Source organism: Tamandua tetradactyla, chromosome 9, assembly GCF_023851605.1.
Source record: "Tamandua tetradactyla isolate mTamTet1 chromosome 9, mTamTet1.pri, whole genome shotgun sequence".
Classification (NCBI taxonomy): Eukaryota; Metazoa; Chordata; class Mammalia; order Pilosa; family Myrmecophagidae; genus Tamandua; species Tamandua tetradactyla.
The window spans coordinates 100871154-100896879 of record NC_135335.1 but is presented as its reverse complement, the minus strand read 5'-3'; the positions used below and the strand labels follow the sequence as shown (position 1 = coordinate 100896879).

Sequence of the window (25726 nt, the reverse complement as noted above, 5' to 3'; positions counted from 1 at the left end):
AGAATGAACCAAAAACTAGAATAATGCCAAGACTCTGTCGGGCGTCCCCCCCCTCTTCATAGTCGTTGTGTCTACCTGGCAGAAAATATAACCACTGACAGCTAACAGGTTTGCATCATGTAGCTCCCGCACCGGAGAAGAATAATGCCAATCTTTCTCAGTTCCAGATGGAAAGATCCCAGGAAAGGACGGTAATTAGGCCAGTCAGGTGCCCTGCCTCTAGACTGCTTAACCATGACCAGTACTTCAAGGTCACTTAGGAACATCTAAGTTCCACAACAGCCATGGGGATGGGGGCGTGGGGAAGGAGGAATCTGTGCACCAGATCACCTCTCAGGGTGATGCCACCAGCCTGCAGAGGGACGTCATTGGAACCAGCCCCTTGGAAACACATCTGCGTCTCCAGTAAGAATATTGTTGAAAATGTTGTACATTACACAGTGGCTTTATGTTCTTGTCTAGAGATCTGAAGTAGGTGTGGGGCTTGCTTTTACATTACCGCCTCAATGCTTTGCCCCAGTGGTCATGCTTTCCCTTTCCTGCTGGCTCCTATGAGGCTTATTAGCTAAGGGATAACCTGTTTAGAGCAAATGTTTGGACTTCAAGGTATGAATTTCTGCATATTATCTATTTTCCAGCTACATTTTATTTCCTAACTCATGTTTCCTTTTTCCCCACTCACCTACTTGTAATTCTGCTGTCTTATGGTATGGTGAGTCTCTGTATGGTGTCTTAAATCCTTTACAGGATAAAATGAAGTATCAAAGGTTGGATAAACTCTTGATCCATCAATTGTATTTATATAACTAGAGCATTATCAAGGAAAGGCTTATATGCCAATCATAAATGTCCTTTTTAAATAATCATCACAAAGCTTCTTTTGGAAAAAAGCAGAGCTATAAAAGGATATATAAATTGTGGAAAAACATGATGTGTCGCAAAACATTTTTTTTTTTATCCAATGGTAACCAGGCATATCGATGCTTAAATTAGTACCAACCTGGTGAAAATAAACATCCCTAAATTGATTTCTTTATATATTTGCCCTGAGGCAGACAAAATGTAGGAGGAGCTGGGCTGTTGCCAGACCTAAACTGAACTTCTATTAATAGGTAGTGACGCCATTCTGGCCCGGAGCCAGCCGCCAAACGCACTTAGATTAGTGCTACCGGCTGGCTGGAGGCAGTCCCTGCTGCAGAAGCGTGGCCCACCCGCAGGACTGATTCAGGTAAAGCACTTCCAAGAGGAGTTGACTTCCCATGACGCCAGCAGAGAGCAACGGCTTGTGCCTAGGTAGCCAGGCGGGGAGGAGAGGCCCACTGAACCCGCGCCACCCGGAGGCGCCCCGCCGCGCCCCTCCCACCTCCCTCGCACCCGCCCCTCCCCATCTCCCTCCCGCCCAAGAAGCTCCCCGCTGTGGCCCCGCCCCGCACCCTCCCCCCCACCGCCCTCCGCCCTTGGCCCTAAATCGCGGAACCGCCCCACTGTGAGCAGAGAAAATGTGAACCCAAACCGCTGGGAGCTGTTAATTCTATTTCATTTAGTCAATGGAATGGACTCATAAATGTATTTTTAAAGATTCTGACTTTTTCTGAATTTGCTTCTCTGGTTGTCTCAAATTACATCTGGCAGTTTGTTCTAGACTAGAGTGGTAGTTTTAAAGGAATCAAGCAAGTGCTCAGAGTCCTCCGAGGTATGGCAAAGGAAGGAGTGTTTGAAGCCCTATGGGTATGTGTGCTCTGGCATCCACTTGCCAGGGGAGACAGAGGGAAAGAATGAGAGAAGGACAGAAAAGTAATAGTTCGTGTACTACCGGCTTCTTCGGCATGAAAAATTTACTGGTAATGGATGAAAAACATTGTATTCTTAAGTTCACAAGGATTTTTAAATGCAAAATACAATATACCTTTAATAGGACTGTGGAATAAAGAAAAAAACATGAGGGGAAACTGAGGAAATCTGAATAAAATATGGACTTTAGTTAATCATGTATGAATATTGGTTCACCACTTGAAACAAATGTATCATACTAAAGTAAGATGTTAACAATAGAAACTGAGTGTGCGGTATAGAGAAACTCTCAGTACTATCTTCATAATAATTCTGTAAATATAAAACCATTCTAAAATAAAAATTTTATGTATCTATAGAACTCCAATATATTTGCTTCAAAATAATCTGGTAGGCGGGCAAGTGAAAGATATTGGTGGGGCTATAGAGGAAATAAAATTGGCCATGAATTCATTGTTGGAACTGGGTGATGAACTCATGGGATTTATTGTACTATCCTCTTTACTTTCATGCACGTTTGAAAGTTTTCATAATAAAAAGTTCAAAAATGTATACCCCCATCAAGTGAGGAGTAAGAAGAAAAAGGCTTATATGTGTACACTGTCATTCGAATAGTTTTTGCAAGAGACATATCTTTATTGGCAATCAGTAAAAAGGACCCCAGGCCACTTTTTCCCTTTGTGTCAGTATGCACTCTTTGCAGCTGAAGAGTGGCACATTTTATTGGTACTAGAGTAGTAGGCTTCCCATTTTGTAGGGAAAATCAATGGTATTGATGGATCAAAGCATGTGCTTTACTGGCTTTCCTTTCAGTGAAGATGTATTATGCTAGGCCAGCCCCCTGTGCCCCCACTTTGCTTATGATCATTGATAGACCCTGGCTCTTCCAGATGAAGCCAGAGCCAATGGATGCCTCACTTTAGAAGAACATGTTTCTCTGTGTGATGGTAAACATGCCTCTGAAGTTCTGGGTTTGATCTGGGTTAAAGCTCTTTGGTCATCTGTGACAGGAAGCTGGGACTGATCAGCGCCTCTGCACTTTGTCTGCCATAGTTCCCACTGCTGCTGGGACAGAACCATAAAGATATGGTGGTAAGAGGGCATCTAGCTTTCTTCTGAGACTATCCCATTAAGCTCCTCTTCCTCCTCATCCCTTTGAAGTGAAAGGCCTGGTCATCCATCCAGACTCCCAAACAAGAGACCGGGGAGTTTCTCATCCTTGACATCTCCATCTCCTTAGTCTCCTAGAATCCAATCAAGTTCTGCAGATTCTTCTACTTCCCCTTTTCTCACATCTGTTCCTCACCGTTGCATCCCTGTTGCCCTTTGAAAGTTCAAAACTTCACCCTCTGTCACCTGGACTATTGCAATGGTCTCCTACTTAGCCTGCCACGTTTTCACCTCCTGCAACCCACCTGTATGTTGCCAGCTGAGTACCATGCTTATTCCTCTGCTGCATTTCCTCCAGTATTTCCCCACAGCCTTCAGGATGAAGATTTTGCTTCTTAGTCAGGAAAACAGCTCTGGCTACAATCAGGCCTCCGTCTACCTCTCCTTCTCTTTGTGCAAGTTCATCTGCTTGGCATTCCTAGAATGTCCCAGACTGTGTCCTCCCTCCTAACCTTTGTTCCACCGACCCCTCCATCTAGAATGTCCTTCTATTTTCAGTAAACAATTCCAAATTTTTAAAATTTGGTTCCAGCATCATCTCTTAAAGAAGACTGTCCAGATCAGAACAACTTATATGGTCATGTCCTGCCATAGGATGAGCATGGAGGAAATCCAGCCCACCCTGCACTCCCTGAATCCCATGCGCTGGCACAGAGCCTGCATGAATTGAGAGGAGGAGGCTCCTCTCCCATTTACAGAAAGACACTGTGTATGCTAGCTGCAACCCTCCAAACCCAGATGAAATTTACCACTCCCTCTTTGCATCCTTGCTGCACCCCGTACATTCAGGCAGTCCTTCACTGAGCTTGTTTAATGGAGGGCCACGAGAGAGGCTTGAATTCAAAGCCCATTAAGGACAAAACTATCTCATTCCTATATTGTAACTGCTGCATTGAGCACAGTGCCCAGCATTTACTAGGCACTAAATAAATGTTGAAAAAGTGAAGGAATAAACGGTACCCTGGTGCAGAACATGTATTGTAATATATTCTGAATATATTTCTTTAAGGCACAATTTTTAAACAAGCCACGCATTAAGACACCAGAATTTCATGTCTGATGAAGCCTGGTCTGGTTGAATGAGCCATGCTGGCAGATCTCCAGGTGGTGACTAATGGTCCCGAGACCCTCTTTAGAGCCATCCCCAGGAAGAGACACAGGCCGTCTACACTGGCCCTCACCATCAGCCGCTGCTTACTTGCAAAGAGGCGGCACAGTCGGTAGGGCTGAGGAGAGGAGACTTGTTGAAAACAAGTTGTGGTTTTATTCTGTGTTTGGATTTCTCTTCAGGGAAGGGCACTTCCTCTTGCTTTGAAAGAGTCAAATAACACGTTCTGGCTGGAGCGGGTTGTGCTAAAAATCCTAGTCTTGGACACATAAAACGTTTGCGGTGTCTTAGAACTGGCTAAATGCGTATCTTGGAGCAAGAGCTCTTGTGTCAGGTAACCGAGTTTTGGTGATTTCTTGCTGCACGGTTTACTTCTGGGATTGCAATCGGAGGTAGGCACTTAGCATTGTTGATTTGGGTACAGCCTATTATGCTTGACAATACCCTCTTGTGAGTACTGGTTGAGTGCTTGCTAACCGATGAATTGTTCACTAGTGAGTAGACTATAAAAAGATTCTAAACCTCCCCTTGTCCTCTCATTGCAGTTAACTCAGGGCAGGAGGAAGCTTGAGATGATTGCCCCAGTCCTGTGAGAGAAGCAGACAGACCACCGGTATGTGCCAAGCTAAGTCCTTGTCTGTTTCACTTCCATGATGTTATTCTCTAGCAGGGCTATTTTGGTCTATTTTAAGGAAGAAGAAAATCAGAAAATCAGACCCTGGAAGACCGTTTCAAGAAACATGGTGTGGGGGTGGGGTGGAGATTAAAATTATATCTCTTGGCTGGAGAAGTAAAAGTTGGGGTTTTGTTTGAAACACTGTTTCAGGTCCATCCCAGCAAGCACTACCAGATCCATAAGAATGAGGGAAAATGTCTTTCTGAATTTTCAATGCACGGTGCATTTATTCTCTCATTTCTTAATTTGGAATTTTCTTTCCTCAAGTACCAAATCCAGTAAATGTTCTTTAAATGGAAAGAAAAAGCATTAATGAATGCCAGAAAACAGTTTCCCAGCCAGCCAGCCAAACCGCAAGGATCCAAAAATGTGATTTCATTTTTAATAATGTAATGAACTGAAGAATATCAAACAGAAACACAGAAAGAGAAAAATAATTTAATTTATTCTAAACCTCTGGAAAAAGGATTTCCAGCTTCAGATTGTCTGACAAAGACAAATGAAGAGAAACAGCTCATCAATGATGAAATTCAGAACCCAGTGCTGACAACATCCAGAAAGTTCTAGCAATCAAGGGGCCCTGAAGCCTCACGTGGGCTTCATAGGTCACCTACCTGGAGCTCTTCGAAGGTCATCATTCGGTGTCTGCAATTTCCTCATCTGTAAAATGGAGCCAAGAAGCATATATTATGAACGGGGGGTGGGGGGGCTAAATATTGCATATGATGAAGGCGTTGGTGCTATGCCTATGTTTTCTAAACATCGACTCTTCCTCAAGGGAGAGCAGTAGCCTTTTCTATCCCTGAAACAGGGATGTCGGGTGAGGGAAATCAGTTTTCGTTTCTAAGCTATCAGAAGACAATGTACCAGGAGCAAAAAGACTTTAAAAAAGGAAATTTATGGCGGGCAACAGTGGCTCAGTGGCAGCATTCTCGCTTGCCATGCCAGAGACCCAGCTTTGATCCCTGGAGTCTGCCCATGCCAAAAAAAAAAAAAAAAGGAACTTATTCAGTTGCAAGTTTACAGTTCTAAGGCAATGAAAATGTCCAAATTAAGGTACCAACTAGAGGTTACCTTCACTCAAGAAAGGCTTATGGGTCAGGAACACCTCTGTCAGCTGAGAAGGCGCGTGGTTGGCTGGGGTCGCTGGCTTCTGGACACCTCTATCAGCTGGGAAGGTATATGATGTCTGCTAGCTGCTTCTTCTGGCTTCTTCAGCAGCTTGCCCAGGGTCTCTGGCTATGTGGGCTATGTGGGCTCTGTCGACACTGAGCTTTTCCCAAATTGTTCCCCTTTAAAGGACTCCAGTTAACAACCCCACCTTGCATGGGTGGAGACGCATCTCTGTGGAGACCATCTAATCAAAAGTTACCAGCCACAATTAGGTGGGTCACATCTCCATGGAAACAATTAAAAAGATCCCACCCAGAAATACTGAATGAAGATGAAAGAACGTGGCTTCTCTGGGGTACACGACAGATTCAAACTGCCACAGGAGGGATGAGGGAATAAGATGTAAGTAATTGATAACTACCCAGGTGACCTTTCTTCTAAGAGGTGTTCTCCACCTTGCCTCCCAACCTAGGAGGGAAGCATTAGACCCCCATCTATGTTTCCACAACATCCTGGGTGTATTCCACTTATTGCAGTTATTATAATACAGAGCAATTCAATGCATAGAACCAATATTCTGCATTTCTAACAAGCTCCCAGATGAAATTGATGCTGCTGGTCAACAATGTAGCAGGGACTTGAACAAGATAGGGGTTTAATTTTCTTTTCTGAAAATTAGCAGTCTGGGTCTGATAATCTGGTATTCCACCAGACCATCAGAGACCCAAACTTCCTCCATCTTTTTGCTCCACTATCCTAGATGTGGTTTACAAACTCATTGCCTCCTCTTGTCTCAAGATGTCAGCTATCATGCTAGACTGTAGTCAAGAGAGAGGAGGAAGCTCTGAGGACAAATGGGTGCATGGCTGAGTCCAACCCCTCTGAAAGAACTTTTGTGAAGAGCCCCACCCCCAAAATTTCAGGTATATCTCATTGGTGAAATGTAGCCACCTATCTAAAGGAAGGCTTGAAATGTCGTTTTCCCATTGGGTTTATTGCTGACTACCAAACTGGAGTTCTCTTAGAAAGAAGGGGAGAGTAAATACTGGGTAGACAGCAGCAATCTCTGCTATAAATCAAAGGACATTATTGGGAATACTCTGTAGTCATCCTTGGCCTTAACCTCTGAACCATGCCCAATTCCTGAAGAGACCTCACTGTAGCTCTGTTACATATGAAAAGTCAGCTATCTTGGTGGCAAGTTCAATAATATTCCATTGTATGCATATAGCACATTTTGTTTATCCATTCATCTGTGGATGGATACTTGGGTTGTTTCCTTCTTTTGGCAATTGTGAATTATGCCTCTAGGAGCATTCATGTGCAAATGTCTATTTGTGTCCCTGCTTTCAGACCTTCCTGTCATATCCTAAATAGCAGCATTTCCAGGTTGTAAGGCAACACTACACTTAGCTTTCTGAGGAGCCGCCAAACCACCCTCCACAGCGACTGTACCATTTTACATTCCCGCAAGCAGTGATTAAGTTTTCCAACTTCTCCGCCCTCTCCTACATTTATAATTTCCTGTTTAATAACTGCTATTCTAATAGGTGTAGGATGACATCTCATTGTGATTTTGATTTGCATTTCCCTAATAGCTAGTGAAACTGAGCATCATTTCATGTGCTTCTTTAGCCATCTGTTCTAGTTTACTAGCTGCCGGAATGCAACACACCAGAGATGGATTGGCTTTTAATAAAAGGGGATTTATTTTGCTAGTTCTTCAGAGGAAAGGCAGCTAACTTTCCATTGAGGCTCTTTCTTACATGGAAGGCCCAGGATGGTCTCTGCTGGTCTTCTCTCCAGGCCCTTGGGTTCCAACAACTTTCCCCGGGGTGACTTCTTTCTCCATCTCCAAAGGCCTTGGCTGAGCTGCAAGTGCTGAGATGAGGAATGCTGAGCTGCTTAGGCTGTGCTACGTTGCATTCTCTCATTTAAGCACCAGCCAATTAAGTCAAATGTCACTCATTGCAGCAGACACGCCTCCTAGCTGACTGCAGATGTAATTAGCAACAGTTGAGACTCACGTACCATTAGCTTATGTTCACAGCAACAAAACTAGGTATGTTCACCTGGCCAAGTTGGCAACTGAATCTAACTAACATGCCATCTGTATTTCCCCTTTAGAAAAATGGCTATTCATGTATTTTGCCCATTTTTCAATTGGGTTGTCTTTTTATTGTTGAGTAGAATGCATTAATTTTTAATGCTTAGTTTGGTTCAGGCTTTATTAGCATTCTTGGGATCTCAGACGCCAGGGAAACACTGGGATTGTGACATCACCTGAGATCCTGGCCCAAGGATGCTGGGAGGCCCTCCAACTTATTATCCCTGAGGTTATGGCTCATTCACAAGGGAGGGCATCCAAAGGGGAGGTTCTGTTTTCCTTGCTTGGTGCCAATATAATTCATTCTATGAGTAGCAATAGAGTCAGCCAAGGTGAAGATACAATTATGGCCCATTGATGGCAGCCTGTGCAATCATATTCTTTCTCTGGCTCATCACCCAAGACTTCCAGGGAATACAGAGGTGTTAAGAAACAATATATATTCCTGAAAGAGAGGCTTCTTATTGATTAAAATGATGGAACTTGTCTGTGACTTGCAGATAATAAAAAGAAAAAATGACAAGGTCCTCTCCCAGGACCCCTCCCCGTGCTCTGAATCATGGAATGGTAGATAAGGGAAAGCCGGGATCAGAAACAGGAAAGAGAAAGGCCATCATTTGTTTTCCTTCTTTTCCCTTCCATATCAAAGAATTTGCCCCTCCAAATTTCAATTTGAGATACTGAGAAAAATTTTGGAATGGTAAATAAACACAGTGTGTTAATCAATTACAACTAGGACTTCATTCCTTAAAAATAATTTCTATAAATTAACCAAAAGTAGCGTCTATCCAAAAAGAGAGTAAAATAATCTATCTCTTATTAGTTCAATCAACATATTTAGACCAGGGTAGTCCACAAATCTATATGTGTCCCAAACATTAGGATAAATTGAGTAAGCATTTTTCATATATATTTATTGTTATTTTTCAAGTATGATAGATGTATTTTTTAAATGTATTTAAAAATTTTTAATAGAAAAGTTGTAGTTTACAAAAAATCATGCAAGAGATACAGAGTTCCCACATACCCCCCCACCCACACAGTTTTCCCTATTATTAACACTTTGTATAGTGTCATATATTTGTTATAATTGATGAAATAATATTTTTGTAATTATGCTATTAACTATAGTTTAAAGTTTAAATTAGGATCCACTGTGTTGTACAGCCCTAATTTTTTTTTAGTTCTAGTAACTAATATAAAATCTAAAGTAATGCCTTTTAGCCACACTGAAAGACGTAATTCAGTGATGTTAATTACGTTCACAATGTTGTACTGCCATCACCACTATAAAGTATCAAAATTTTCCATGATCTCAAATAGAAACTGTGCATTTTAAGCCTTAACTCTCCAATCCCTACCCCAACCCTGGCCCCTAATGACCTATAGTCCAGATTCTGACTTGTGAGTTTGCATTTTCTAATGATTTCATATCACTGAGATCACACAATATTTGTCCTTTGGTGTCTGGTTTATGTCACTCAACATGATATCTTCAAGGTTCATCCATGTTCTTGTATGTCAGAACATTATTTCTTTTTAGGGCTGAATACATTCTGTTGTTTATACATATATCACATTTTGCTTATCCATTCATCTGGTGAGTGACACTTTGGTTGCTTCCATCTTTTAACAATTGTGAATAATGCCACTATGAGCAATCAGTATACAAATATCTGTTTAAGTCATCACTTTCAGATCTTTTGGGTATATACTTAGAAGTGGGATTTCTAGATCTTATGGTAATTCTAATCTGAACTTTCTGAGAGACTGCCAAACTGTTTTCCACAGTGGCTGCACCATTTTATGTTTCCACTAACAATGAACCGGTGTTCCTATTTCTCCACATCCTTGCCAATATTTGTTATTTTCCAATTTTTAATGGCAGTCATTCAGGTGAGTGTGAAATGGTATTTCATTGTGGGTTTGATTCCCATTTTCCTAATGGCTAATGATTTTGAGCACCAATATGTTTTTTTATTATACATCTACTTTGGAGAGATGTCTATTCAAATCTTGTTCCAGTTTTTAATTGGGTTATTTTTCTTTTTGTTGTTGAATTGTAGGAATTCTGGATATTCAACTCTTATTCGATATGTGGTATCCAAATATTTTTTCCATTCTATATGTTGCCCTTTTAGTTCTATGAAGTTCTTTGATGCCCTAATGTTTATAAGTTTGATGAAGCCTCATTGATCTATTTTTTTCTTTTGTTGCTTGTGCTTTGGTTATAATGTCTAAGAAACCTCATAGAATGAGTTAGTAGTGTTCCCTCCTCTTCAGTACTTGGAAGAATTTGAGCAGAATTGGTATAAATTCTTCACAGAATGTCTGATAAAATTCATCCATGAAATCATCTGACTCTGGTATGTTCTTTATTGGGAGAAATCTTTCATTACTGATTCAGTTTCTTTACTTGTTATTGGTCTATTGAGATCTAGTTCTTGATTCATTGCAGGGGGGTATGATATGTATTTCTAGGGATTTGCCCATTTCATCTAAATTACTTTATTGGTGTACAGTTGTTCATGATATCCTTTTATAATCCTTTTTATTTTGAGACAGTAATAATATCCCCCTTTTTTATCTCTGATTTTAGTTATTTGTGTCCTCTCTCTTTTTTTTGCATGTCTGTCTAACTAAATGTTTGTCAATTTTACTGATATTTTCAAAGAACCAAATTTTGGTTTCAATGATTCTTTTTCTTTAATTCTCTATTTCATTTATCTCTGCTCTATAATTTTTGCATTTCCTTCCTTCTGCTTGCTTTGGGTTTAGTTTGTTCTTCTTTTTCTAGATCCTCCAATTGTGAGGTTAGATTCTTGATTTGAGATCTTTTTTAATTTAAGTATTTAGGGCTATAAATTTACCTCTCAGCACTGCCTTTGCTGCATCCCATAACTTTTGGTGTTTTTTCATTTTTTGCTTCAAGGTATCTTCTAACTTCCTTTATTATTTCTTCTTTGACTTATTTGTTGTTTAAGAATATATTCTTTAATTTCCACATATTCATGAATTTCCATTTCCCCTTAAGTTATTGATTTCTTTCTTTATTCCATTGTTGTTGGAGAAGATACAATCAATGTAAGATTTCAATATTTTTGAACTTATGGAAATGTATTTTGTCACCAAACATGTGGTCTATCCTGGAGAATGATCCATGTGCACTAGAGAAGAATGTGTATTCTGCTGCCGTTTCATAACCTGTTTTATATATGTCTTCTAGGTCTACTTGGTTTATAGTATTACTAAAGTCTTCAATTTCTTTTTTAATCTTCTGTCTAGATGTTCTTCCTATTATTTAGAGTGATGTATTGAAGTCTTCTGTTATTGATGTAGAACACTTTATTTTTCACATCAAATCTGTCAATATTTGCTTCATATATATTGGGCCTCTGCATTAAGTGCAAATATACTTTTAATTGTCATGATTTCTTGTTGAATTTACACATTTATCAGTAAATGATGACCTTCTTTGTTTCTTATAACAGCTTTTGACTTAAAGTCTTTTATATCTGATATCAGTAGAACTTCCCCAGCTCTCTTTTGATTACCATTTATGTGAAATATTTTTTTTCCATCCTTTGACTTTCAACTTACTTATGTCTTTGAAATTAAGGTGAGACTCTTATAAAGAACATGTAGTTGGGTCATGCATTGTTTGCCATTCTGCCAATCTCTGCCTTTTGAGTGGAGAGTTTAATCCATTTACATTTAAAGTAACTACTGAGAATGCACAGGTTTCTTCTGCCATTTTGCTATTTGGTTTTTGTAAGGCATATTTATTGTCCCTCAATTCTCCCACTGTTGCCCCCTTTCATATATATATATTTGTACTGTATCATTTTGAGTCCTCTCATTTTTTTCTGGATATATTTTCTTTTGATCATCATGAAATTAAGTTCAATATCCTAAAGCTTTAACAATCATGTTTTATTTGATACCAACTTAACTTTAATAACATACACAAATGCTGTTCCTATACCTCTCTGTCTCCCCACCTTTTTGTTATACTTGTTACAAATTACGTCCTTATATATTGTATGTCCAAAACATCCTTATATATTGTATGTCCAAAACATACAATAGATTTATCATTACTCTTTTTTTTCGCATGAGGAGGCTCTGGGAATCAAACCCAGGTCTCTGGCATGGCAGGCAAAAATTCTGCCACTGAGCCACTGTTGCACTACCTGATTGCTTTTTAATGCATGTACATTTTATAACCTGTAAGAAGTGAAAAAGTGGCATTTACATACCAAAAAATGCAATACAATAGTACTGGCATTTATAATTATCCATATGCTACCTTTACTGGATTTCTTTATGCCTTTTCAATCCATTGTCTAACGCCCTTTCCTTTCAGTCTGAAGAACTCCCTTTATCAATCATGAATTATAGGACGGCTGTAGTGGTGATAAACTCCCTCAGTCTTTGTTTAGGTGGAAATATCTTAATCTTGCTCTCCCTTTTTTCTTTTTTTGGAGCTGAATCCAGGATTGTCTCCCTCATTTTTGAGAGACAATCTCACTAAATATAAAATTCTTCATTGGCAATTGTTTTATTTCAGCACTTTAAATATTGCATCCCACTATCTTCTTGCCTCCATGGTTTCTGATGAGAAATCAGCACTTAATATTTTTGAGATTCTCTTTTACTTAACACGTGGCTTTTCTCTTACAGTTCTCAAAGCTCTTTGTCCTTGGCATTCAGCTGTTTGGCTAGTAGGTGTCTGGGCATGGTTCATTTCACCTTTACCCTGTCTGGAGTTTGTTGAGCTGCTCTAATGTGCATATTCATGTCTTTTGTTAAATTTTAGAAGTTTTCTGCCTCTGTTTCTTTGAATATTCCTTATACTCCTTTCTTTCTTCTACTTCTGGGACTCCCCCCCCCCCCATAATGTATATATTGGTATGCTTAATGATATCCCATGGGTCTCTTAGGTTCAGTTCATTTTTTTTTTTTCATTCTTTTTTCCTTCTACTCCTCAGCCTGAATAATTTCAATTGTTTTATTTTGGAGTTCATTGATTATTTCTTCTGCCAGCCCCAATCTTCTGTTGAAACCTAGGGAATTTTTCAATTCAGTTATGCTATTCATTCCATTAGTTCTGCTTGTTTACTTTTAGAAGCTTCTATCAGTTTATTGAGATTATCATATTGTATTAGCTAAGGTTTCTCCAGAAAAAAACAGAATAAACAGAAGGTATCTGTAAATATAAAATTTGTAAGAGTGTCTCACATAAACGTGGGGATGTAGAGTCCAAGGTCTGTAGGGCAGGTCGTGAGCTGTCAGCTCCAATAAAGATCCTCAACTAACTCTCAGGAGAGGCTGGCTGGGGAACTGTGGGGATGTAAGAATCCAAGGTCTGTAGGGCAGGCTGTGAGCTGGCAGCAACAATGAAGGTCCTCAATGAACTCTCAGGAGAGGCTGGCTGGCTGCAGCAGAAAGAATGATTGTCCCTTCTGGATCCTCCTTAAAAGCCTTCGGTTATTAGATTAAACATCATTCATGTAGAAGACACTTCCCTTAGCTGATTGCAAATCAGCTATGGATGCTGCCAGTGTGATCATGATTTAAGTCCATGAAATGTCCTTGTCGCAACAGACAAGCCAGTGCTTGCCTGAACAGACAACTGGGCACCACCACTTGGCCAAGCTGACACATGAACTTGATCATGACACATGCTGTTTATTCATTGTTTTCCTGATCTCCTTTTGTTCTTTCTCTGTGTTTTCCTTTATCTACTTTAGCATACTGAAGATTAGTTTTTTAAAGTCTTTGTCTAGTATGTCCAATATCTGGTGTTTTTCATTGATGGTTTCTGGATTATCCTGTTCCTTTGGATAGTCCATCATTTCCTATATCTTTGTTTGTCTTTAAGTATTCTTTGAATACTGTACATTTAAATGTTTTAAAGTGTTGGCTCTGAGATTTAGGCCCTGAACTGTCTGCTCCTTGAGTCTGCATCCAGCTAGTGATATGACAGAGATTTCCTTGAGTCCTAGGAGCTAAACAAAAACAAGTAAACCAACAAACAAAAAAACACCTTTCATCATCTTTTCAAATTGGCCCTGCATTGGCCAGTGTTCTCCTCCAGAGGTTAGCCCTCTTATCAAGAAGATCAGCTTGAGGCCAAAGTGAAGTACAGGGTCCTCTCCATCTTTTTGGGCCTGCATCTTTTCCTGCTCTTGTACTTACTGGTGGTCTTAGGACTTCCCCCCTTTATCAGAGTACAAATGCTCCATCTATTCCCTGTGAAATAGACTTTCTTCCTGGTTGCTCTATGTATGATTCAAAGAAGGTAATCCTTTGTCCAATTTGCTTTGACTTAATTGTTTCCTACACTGTTTTCACTGTCCACAACCTGCTTCTGTTTGCAGGGCAAGTTCTAGGAAGGCAAGCTAGACACAAATTTTGTGGATCTATTTGTCAGGCTGCTCCCTGATAAATTGGCACAGGCATATAGGCACCACAGTGTGCACATAGAGTTGACTCTACTAGCTCCAGAATGGGGCCAGGGATTCACAATGGGAGCATAATCTGGATCCACATGGTACTAAGGAGAGGATGAGGGAGGGGCCAGCAAGGCCGCAAGAGCTTTTAAAGCTGTGTTTGTTGCTTTGACCTCGTTCCGTTACTACAGCCCTTTAATTGTTTTTCAAGGTACTCAGGAGATGGCTTTGCCAGTTTTTGCTAGTTCAAAAATTCTATGAAAGAGTGGCACCCTGCAGGATCTTACATTGCCATCTTGGTAGATGGGAACTCTGATAAAATGCAGTTTTTATTAGCAAAGTGAAATTTTATTTTTGATTGTTTTTTAAACATACATTCATAATTGAGAAAATATAGTAAGGCAAAAAGCAGTCTCTGGATATTAAACATACAATGACCATTATAAAAGTGTCTGCAATTTTTTTTTTTTCATGGGCAGGCACCGGGAATTGAACCTGGGTCTCTGGCATGGCAGGCGAGAACTCTGCCTGCTGAGCCACTGTGGCCCACCCTAAAATTTTGAATGGTAAAAAGATGTCTTTATATTTGAACATGTTATAACCATCTATTCTATAGTATATAAGGCATTATCATATCTACAGATTTCTACTGAGTTTTTGTCTATTGAACTGATGCTCCTGTCTTGTTCACCTCAAAGAAGCTGGACTGAATGACTGGACTCTGGCAAAGGTATCTGTTCTAGTTTGCTAGATGCTGGAATGCAATATACCAGAAACAATGGTTTTTAAAAAGAGAAATTTAATAAGTTACAAGTTTCCAGCTCTAAGGCTGTGAAATTGTCCAAATTAAAGCAAGTCTATAGAACTATCCAATCTAAGGCATCCAGGGAAAAATACCTTTGTTCAAGAAGGCCGATGATGTTCAGAGTTTCTTTCAGCTGGAAAGGCACATGGTGAATGTGGCAGCATCTGCTAGCTTTCTCTCCAGGCCTCTTGCTTCATGAAGCTTCCCAGGAAGTGTTTTCCTTCTTCATCTCCAAAGGTTGCTGGCTGGTAGACTATCTGCTTCGTGGTTCTGCGGCATTTTGAAGCTTTCTCCGAAATGCTTCTTCTTTTAAAGGGTTCAAGTAAACTAATCAAGACCAATGTAGAATGGGTGGAGACATGTCTCCATCTAATCAAGTTTAAAACCCACAATTGATTGAGTCACATCTCCGTGGAGATAACCTAATCAAGTTTCCAAACTATAGTACTGAATAGGGATTAGAAGAAACTGTTGCTCCCACAAGATTAATTAGGATTAAAACACAGCTTTTCTAGGGTATACAAATCTTTTCAAACCAGCACAGTATCCATCAATGAAAAACAAAACAGTTTAGAGTTTGGAAGTTCAAAGGAAATTGATGTCTGGTACCTTTTAGCTCCTTGGGCCTGCATTGCACAAAGGAGTTGCAGAGAAGTATACTTCAAGCATTCATAAGTTATTGAGTGTATGCCATGTGCTAGGACTGTTCCACATGCCTGGAATACAGCAGTGAGTAAAAGAGACAAAAATGTCTGCACCTTGGGGCTTACATTCTTCATTATAAGTTGGTAGATGAAAAAAAAAAAACAGGAATGCTAACTAAAGTCTTCTGGCATGGTGTTTCCCAGCTAAATCACCACCCCAGCTTTGGCACTAAAATGAGGACTTTGAGACCAAAAAGTGTTTACAGATAATTGAAACATTTTTCAACCCCATTGCTAAATCTTAGCATACTGTGCATACTGTCATCTTTTCCTTCTTCCCTCACTAAATAGTAAAACTAACTCTGAATACCTAACATCACTACAAATCTCATTACTTACCAAAATGACTTTAAACACCATCAAATGAAATATTCATTTCCACAAGCAACACTGATTTTTTTTAAATTAAGTTTCAACTTTATTTCTCACAATCTTCCTACAGACATTTAAAAATAATTCCTAAAAAATAAAAAAATAAAAAATAAAACAAAAAATAATAATAATAAAATTCCTATAAGGTTTTGTGAGGAGATTGATTAGAGCCATCTGGAGTTGTGATGAATTGAGGCAAGTGTCCCATATTCTACTCCATGGGAACCCCTGGAAGTGGCTCACAGAGGCATTTCAGGAGGATGGAGGATTCAAATACATGTTTCTGTAAAAAAAAAAAAAAAAAGGTTTTTTTGGTTCAGGTACAAATATATGCCTATACATACATGATCGACCTGTTAAACAAGCCACAGTGTCAGTCACCTGCACAAAAGAAAAGATGCTGCCATGCCAGAGGACCTGGGTTTGATTCCTGGTGCCTCCCCATGTAAAAGAAAAAAAAAGAAAAGATGACAAAAACTCGGTAGAAAAGAGGTTTCCTTGCTGCCCACTGGCTCCTTCCAAACTTGAAGCCATTCTTCATTCCCACCCTGAAGTCCCTCCCTGTCACTAGAGAATGTGGGTGTGACTCTTCTTAGTCCTTCCTCCCTGCCGCCCGACCTTCCTTCAACAAGTACCAATTGGGCCAGGCTCTGGGGTAGGCCCTGGGGATACAGATCTGATGCCTAAAGACAAAGGGTGAGCCCCTTTCCCCAGAGGACTTACACTCTGCTTTCTCTCTTTTCCCAATAGCTCTTCTGGGAAGTGCCCAGTCCCTTCTTTGGGGTGGCATCTACAGGGTATTTTGACAGTTCACACCTGGAGGAAGTTACTAAGCACTTCAGACAGGGCTGTGCTAGCCCTTGCTTAAAGGCTCTCTGTTTGCAGATCAGTATAAAAAGGCTCCCCTCTCCCTGGGCTGATGCAGTTCTATGCCACTGCTTGGTAAACACAACTCAAACTGCATTTTGATTCCTACTTGCCCCCTCAGCTAGTTACCTTTGTGCAAGACAAACATGAACAACTACCTTCTTATATCTGCTTAACCAGAGAGGCCACCCAAAGACTTAATACAAAAGCAAAGAAGGTGACTTGAGGATGAAAGGTTGGCAGTGCTTCTGAAGCAAGTCCTGAGTGGTTACTAGAATTAGAAGTGGAAGATGTTGATGAGGCATGTGCTGCTGCTGATTGCTTCCAAAACAGTAGCAGAAGCACAGGTGCTGTTTCATCAAATATCAAGAATTATGAAGGGTTTGAGATATTACCCTTCTTGCCAGGGAACAAGTCAGCCTGCTGCAGTTGCATGAATGCTGACAAAAACCATGAGACTCCTGGGTCAGAGATAATGTCTTTATTACTCTTAGCACAGCAGCCAGCATGAGCTTTATGTTCCCACTGCCTCTCAAGACCCATGGGGGCAATGCGAAGGTCAAGTGGCTGCTGGACATTGCAGGTCAGCTGGGGAGGCCTGAGGTCAGGGTTTGACAATGGGCTGCAAGCAGACCTGACTAACCATTGCCCCACAGGGGAACATTGCCTTTATTATACTGCCCAGTGAACAAATCTGCCCAGTGCTCCAAAGGGAAGACTCTTGTCTTCCTAGGCTGTTCGCCAAATAAACATCTTCAAAAGATAGTCCAGAAATGTTACAAAATGCACAGAAATGCGAGGGCCTCCTGGGGAATTGTCTCCCATTGGTTCCCAAGAACCTCAGGGCTTTTCTCAAATGGGGCCTGATGCAAGTTCCCCCAAGACAGCATGGGCTTGGGCTAAGTCCCTCAGAGTGCCTGTCCATCGAGGGCCATCACTGAAAGTCTTTCTCACAATTCTCACACATTCAGGCATTTCTATAGTGGTGGTTCCCTTTACAGGTTCTGCTCAGATTTTTTTATCTTTCTGCATTGGAACAATGATGCTCCTCATCAATTCCCCATGTTGGCTGTTCCAAACGGTATTCTATTTGCATCTGTCAATTAGTAGCTGTGATCAAGTTGTATATTTGGTCATTGCCTTTCATTACTTTATCTTAAACTCTATGTTTAAGGTTAAAAAGAATGCATTTGATGACGTCTCCAACCATTGGCTTAAGGTCATATGTACAGATGGCATAATGATTAAGAACATAGGCTGCTTGGTTTTGAATCCTAGTACCATCAATTCAATTATAAAGTAATATTCGACGATTTGCTTAACTTTCTTGTGCCCCGGTAAGTAAGAGTCAATGTATGTAAAGTGCTTCTTATATATGTCAGTATTCTCCAAGTGCTATGCTCATGCTAGGTGTTATTTTTATCAGTTTAAATTGGGTACATTGTGTGTTTAAAAGGACATTTCATTTAATAATGGGCTGCTGTTTTTTCCTTTTTCCTTTTTCAATTTTGATGTAGTCCTCAGGTAGGAATTGTAGTTGGAATGGAAGGTAGGTTTGGGGCATGAAACAGAATACAGGATGGGGAAAGATGCAAGGATTGTATATAAACTGTGCACGTGTTTACTATGTTTACTTGGTAGTTTTGTGAACTTGCTAATTAAAAGAGAAAATGAGAGATGAAATAATGATTCTATCATGCACATTACTCAGAACTAAAGATGAGGGAAGGGAATCTGTGCTTGACTGAGCCATCACAGAAAGCTTTAGAAACTTTCCAAGGACTAGAATCAGGCATCCCTTAGATCGGAAAAGAGAAATGAGCAAGAGGTTTCAGAGGATTAAACACCCAGCTAAGCCTCCCTCCTAAGCTAGCACTTCCCTAAATCAGGGATGGAGAGCACTTAGCTGTCCCTAACCTCTTCTTACATCCATGGTAGACATAGCTGATAACTCAGAGAATTCTTTCCTGCTGAGCTCAGGGGCGATCTTCTCAATGGGAAGCTATGGGTAGAGTTCCCCTCAAGTGCTGTCATTGAGACTGACCATGTAATTTACAGAGCCCAGTGCAAAGTGGAAATGTGCGGTCTCTTGTTCAAAAATCACTCTAAATTTCAAGACATAACAGCAGAGGATTAAACCAAGCATGGGACTCTTCCTAACCCGGTTCATCATAGATTGGTTCCTGGGATGCTGAGACCTTGAGATCTGCACACAGGAAGCTTATTGGGGAGTGCTCTTGGAAACACATCTGTCAGGGGATGAGAGAGGCAAGATTGAGCAAGGGAGAAGCTGAATGGCAATACAGTGGCAACAGAGGATTAGGGGATTCCAAAAGGAGTCCTGGAGCTGAGGCTGCCTTTATTAGGTAAGGGACCTGGGCCTTTACATTACTCCATTGCACATCAAACCATCTTTGGATGCAGACTACCCCAGAAAGGGCACATGTCGTTGGGCAAGATGGCTCTCTTCGGCTGAGGGCAATTCCTAGAGCTACTCAGCTGAGTACTTCAGCTATTAACACTTCCAACAGCTGGAAACATGAGTGCCTCATCTTGAAAGGAGAACTGGACTGAGCACCACAGCAGCCACTGCATATGCCATCCCAATCAATTGATGACGTTATTTTCCATTCCCAAAATAAGCATTTCTGTCAATGACCTGCCAGGCACCAGTGTGACAAGGTCACTGCAATAAAACTTTTGAAAGGCCTAAAGCAAGATAAGAAAATATCAGGAAAATAGCCCAGGACCACAGTGCCACTTCTGAAAACCAGGCAACAGATTTGAGTGATGCCTCGATATATCTGTAATTTGGGTAGTGAATAAAGAAGTATTTCTGATATTCTCGCAAGCAGTGGGGACAACCAAATCAGCAGGTGAAGCCATCAATCTTGGGGTTTGCCCCTATGAAACTTATTTCTGCAAAGGATAGTCTAAGCCTACTTAAATTAGGCCTAAGAGTCACCCCCAGAGAACCTCTTTTATGCTTACATGTGGCCTGTCTCTCTAAGCCAACTTGACAGGTGAATTCATCTTGAAAGGATACCTTCCCCCCTACATGGGACATGACTCCCAGGAGTATAAATCTCCCAGGCAATTGTGGGACAGAACTCCTGGAATGAACTGGGACCCAGCATCAAGGGATTGAGAAAGCCTTCTTGACCAAAAGAGGTGTGCCGGTTTGAATCTGTTGCATACTCCAGAAAAGCCAAGTTCTTTAATCCTCATTTAATATTCTGGGTAGACCTTTGTGATTGTTTCCACGGAGATGTGACCCACCCAATCGTGTGAGATAGCTTTTGATTAGATGGTTTCCATGGAGATGAGTCTCCACCCATTCAAGGTGGTGTTGCTTACTGGAGTCCATTAAGAGGGAACCATTTTGGAAAACGCTTTAGAGCCATTGGAATTGACAGAGTCAACAGAATCGACAGAGCCAAGAGAACAGACCAAGCCTCTGAGAAGCCGCTGAAGAGAACGCTAGCAGATCTCACCATGTGTCTTCTCAGCTGAGAGAGAAACCCTGAATGACATAGATCTTCTTGAACCAAGGTATCATTTCCTGGATGCCTTAGATTGAATAATTTTACAGCTTTGCTTTAATTTGGACATTTTCATGGCCATAGAACTCTGAATTTGCGACTTAATAAACTCTCCTTTTTAAAGCTGTTCCATTTCAGATATATCACATTCTAGCAGCTTTAAATTAGAAGAAGGGGGAAGAGAGAAATGAGACAAAATAAAGTGTCAGTGACTGAGAGATTTCAAACAGAGTCAAGAGGTTATCCTGGAGGTTTTTCTTATGCATTATATAGATATCCCTTTTCAGTTTGTTGTGTATTAGAGTGGTTGGAGGGAAGTACCTAGAACTGTTGAGCTGTGTTCGCGTAGTCTTGATTCTTGAAGATGACTGTATAAAGATATAGCTTTTACAATGTGACTGTGTGATTGTGAAAACTTTGTGGCTGATGCTCCTTTTATCCAGGGTATGGACAGATGAGTTAAAAAATGGATTAAAAAAAAAAGGCAGGCAGAAGACTGCAGGTACTAACTACAAATGCACAGGGAGGCTGAAGAGCTGGAAGAGAATTGCTTTTTCTTTTTTTTTGAAGTAGATAAGCTTTAAAAACTTGGTGGCTTTATGTCATTTTCAATGTCTGTATTTATTTTCTCACAGTTTCACTTTTCGCAGATAAGAGAAGCTGGCATATTCAAAATGAATGCTACTCAAGACCAAGAGAGAAAACAAGGGCTAACTCTGTGTCCTTGATGAGCTTGAAGGAAGTAAAACATGTCCTCCCAGCCAGGCATGGAAGTGACAGATGGACTGGAAATGAGAGAACCCCAGGGCCAGGAGACGGTGCAGAAAGGAGCAGGGACTGCTGGCTCTCAGCCCTGGAGTTCTCATCCACCCAATCCTCAGGGGCATCTGTGTCTTGTATAATTAAGGAGCCATTCCCTGGCCTCCAGAAGCCTAAACTTATAGTTCGGTTCCAGGGTCACAATTTCTGAGATAATGGATATAAAAGCCTTAGACAAACACAGAGGTGATATTATATTATTAGGTTAATAATAATAATTAAGGCTTATGATCATGATAAACCCAACTTTGAGGATATTCTTTGCCAAATGGACCAGATCAACATTTGTATTTTTTTGAGACTCTCAAAAGCACAAAAGTATAAATGATTAATGATAAAGAAGAAAAGGTTGTTCTAGACACAAAGTTCAGAAATTAACCACTCTAAAATTATTTTAAAATCCTGGCTGCTTTAAATTTCAATTTCAATCACTTGTGGTTCTATTTGTAACAAAATTTAAAGTTCTTAAAGTAAACTGAAATGGCAAGTTTGCAGTTTACTGAAACAAATATGCTGATAAATATTAATTGCTCTAAAAATGCTTGTTTTATGAATAAGATGGTGAATTTTTTAAACATTTTATTGTAAAATATAACATATATATGAAGCAAAGAAAGAAAAATGCAATAATTTTCAGAGCACACTTCAACAAGTAGTTGCAGAACAGATCCCAGAGTTTGTCATGGGCTACCCTTCTACCATTTCAGATTTTTCCTTTTAGCTGCTCCAAAACACTGAGGCTAGAAGGAATATTAATACAGTGATTCGGCAGCTATACTCATTTGTTAAATCCAATTTCTTCTGTTTTAAACTCCTCCTTCTCCTTTAATCCTTTTCCCAGTCTATAAGGATCTTTGGGCAAATACCTGTTCTGATTTTTTTTCATAGTGAGAAGGGGTGCCCACATTAAAGGATAGGAGGATGGAATTAATTGATAATCTAGGAGATTATCTGAGGTTCAGGATTTATCTGACCTATGAACCCTTGGGAATTATATGTTCCAGGAAGGCAAACCCAGTGTGTGAAAACTTTATAAAATCTCAGTTCGAGCCCTAGGTTGTTCTTAAGAGTCAACAGGAATGATGGTTAAGCAAACCATGGCAATTGAACTAACTGAAGCTTGCATAAGAGTAGCCTCCAGAATAGCCTCTTGACTCTATTTGATCTTTCTTGGCCACTGATGCCTTGTTTTATGACACTTCTTTTCCCCCTTTTGGTCAGGAAAGCATTGTTGATCCCATGGTAAAGTAGTAAATTTTAAAAATATTCCTTAGCAGAGTGTATTTATAAGAGGAGTTAAAATGTTTTGTATATCTTTCAAATATAGAGTGTATTTCATTTTATTTCTAATGCAATTTTATTGAGATATATTCACACGTAATACAATCCATCCAAAGTATACAATCAATAGCTCACAGTATCATCACACAGTTGTACATTCATCACCACAATCGTTGTTTTTAATCTGCAGTTATCATTGAGATATATTCATTTACCATAAAATCCATTTAAAGTATACAATTAATGTCTCACAATATCATCACGTAGTGCAATCATCATCACATTCAATTTTAGACCATTTTCATTGTTACAAAAATTAAAATATCAGATAGATACAAAAAAGAAAACCCAACTCACCCCGTATCCCTTATCCCTACCCCACCCTACCCTCATTATTGACCCCTAGTGCTGGTGTGGAACACTTGTTACTGAAAGAAAATTGAAACATTATTGTTAACTATAGCCCATAGCTTGCAATAGGTAATTTTCCCCATATACCACTTTATTGTTAGCTCTTTGTACAAGTAGTAGTACACTTTGTAGTAGACCCTGCAAGAACTTATTTAAATCTGTCATGTTAATAAGTAACATACATGACCGTAAGTAACCCCTCTCAACCAAATTTGCCTCAGTACAGCACTATTACTTATAATCCCCAAAATGAGCTATCCTCACCTCTATCCATTCCCAAACGTTTAAGTTCAATCTTATTAAAAATTCTGTATATATTAGGCAACTGCTCCCCCTTCTCTAGCTTCTGTCTATCGCTAGGTTCTCTATATTTTACGTTTTAAGACTCAGAGTTTACGTATTCTAGTTGGCTCATCCTAGTGCAATCATATGATATTTGTCCTTCTGTGTCTAACTTATTTCACTCAGCATTATGTCCTCAAGTTTCATCCATATTGTCGCATGCTTTGGGACCTCGTTCCTTCCTACTGTTGTGTAATATTCCATCGTATGTACACACCACATTTGTTTATCCACCCACCTGTTTCATCTCTTGGCAATATCACACTCAATTTTAGAACATTTTCATCATTCCTGCCAAAAAATAAAAGGAAGAAAACCCAAAACATCCCACACTCCTTATCTGCGCCCCATTCTTGACCCTAGTATTGGTGTCCTACATTTGTTACCATTAATGAAAGAGTATTAAGATAGTGCTGTTAACTATAGTCCATAGTTTGCAAGAGGCACATTTTCTCCATATGCCACCCTGAGTGCATTTTTATTTTTATCAGCATTTTTTTCACTCTCATTTCATTAAAATGTTTGTAGGTTTTATGTGTGTAACTAAGTGAAGAAGTGGGTGTGTAGATGCTCAGAAATGATGTTACCCTCTGGACACCATGGAATAAATTATGCACAGGCTACTATCTCCTGAGAAAAACCCAAAGGGAAGTAAATACATATAACACCCTTAGGGCCTGCCTCCCTTTTCAGAACCTAGCAGTTGTGCAGGGAGGCTATCCTCTCAGAAGTCCTAACTTGTTCAGAACAAAGCTGGATTCTGGATTTCTTCTTCCACCCCCTCCCTCATCTCCAGCAGATCTATGATTCAACCACAGCCTTTGTGAGGAAGTTCAGTAAATCAGGTATGTTAAAAAGATATTCTGATTGGAGGAGGTGTGTGTGCGTGTATATAAGGGGAACTCTTAATCCATTTCATTCCCTAACCCTCTTATTGGCTCCTAAGGACTCCTAAAGAACCTCTAAAGCCACTGAGCACTGAAAACCACTCTCCTAAATACTATCTGGCTGTTGCCAGGATCAGAATGAAATTACATCCATGAAGCAAAGCAGAAGGTATTCTAAACACTAATGTTGCTTCTCTTTTTTATAACACCATTTACATTTCTAGATGAGTGAACCAACAGTGAAATGAGCCTCTCCTAACAACACTGATAGATCTGTGAAGGTGAACTATATACCTTTTCTCTCTGCACCTCTACAAGAGGTAGGGCCTTAGTAAATTTTTGTTGGCTCTTAAAAAGCATATTATCCCAGCACATGTATTAAAATGTATGTCCAAGGCCCATGGGTGATGTCAATAACCAAGCTGAAAGATCTTCTAAAAGGAAAACTTGTAAAATGCAAATGCATAATAACAGCCAATATTTATCGGCCATTTTTACCAGTCAGACAGGGTTCTGGGTGCTGTACACACAGTACCTGTGAGATAAATACTATTATTATACCCATTTTCAGATAAGGAAACTGAGGCACAGAGATGTTAAGTAATTTACCTGAAGTCATGTAACTACTAAATTTCAGAGTTTGGACTCAAACTCTAGGTCCTGCACCAGAGGCCAGGTTCTCCATCACTAAACTAGAAAAGTGTTGTGGTTTTGATCCCCAATTTGGTATCAAAAGCAGGTGAACTCTTGGGTTCCATTCAACTTCATACTTTTGAAAATGCAGAGATTGAGGGTCAGATGTTGACTTGCCCAAGGTCAGGCAATTAGCTGGGGTAGGTGGGGTATCGTCCCAGTTACTGAACTATGCAATATCTAGTTGATCTTGTCTCCTCAGCTTCCGGTCTGAGTATGTTTGGGTAAATAAATGAATGCCTTGAATCCTTTGAAGTCTTCTACAAAGCTACCACCCCTGCTTGGTATATAAAACACAAACTTCTCAGTCCTTCTTCACCCTTTCTATTTGCAGCTTGTGGCAGGATTTTTGTGATGGGACATGTACCAGAGGAACAGATTCATCTAGGGCTTTTTGCTAAACTATGAAGATTCTCAGGCTCTACCTTTAGGTTTAGGCTCAAGACGTCTGGGACAGGGTCCAGGCATCTGCCTTTTTAACTAGCAAACCAAGTGATTCCCAACTCAGAAAGACATTGCCTTATGTTTGGAAGGACTATTTCTTATCTGCCTGAGGCTTGGCTAAATAAAAAAGAATTTGTGT

General features: G+C 40.0%; 1 long non-coding RNA gene across 1 annotated transcript; it reads left to right on the top strand.

Annotated features, from left to right (window-relative positions):
* The first annotated feature begins 1135 nt into the window (after nt 1-1135).
* Nucleotides 1136-22814, top strand: LOC143647305 (uncharacterized). Its single transcript, XR_013157970.1, has 3 exons — nt 1136-1228; nt 4615-4682; nt 21346-22814. It is a non-coding gene; the product is annotated as an uncharacterized LOC143647305 (long non-coding RNA).
* Nucleotides 22815-25726: the final 2912 nt, after the last annotated feature.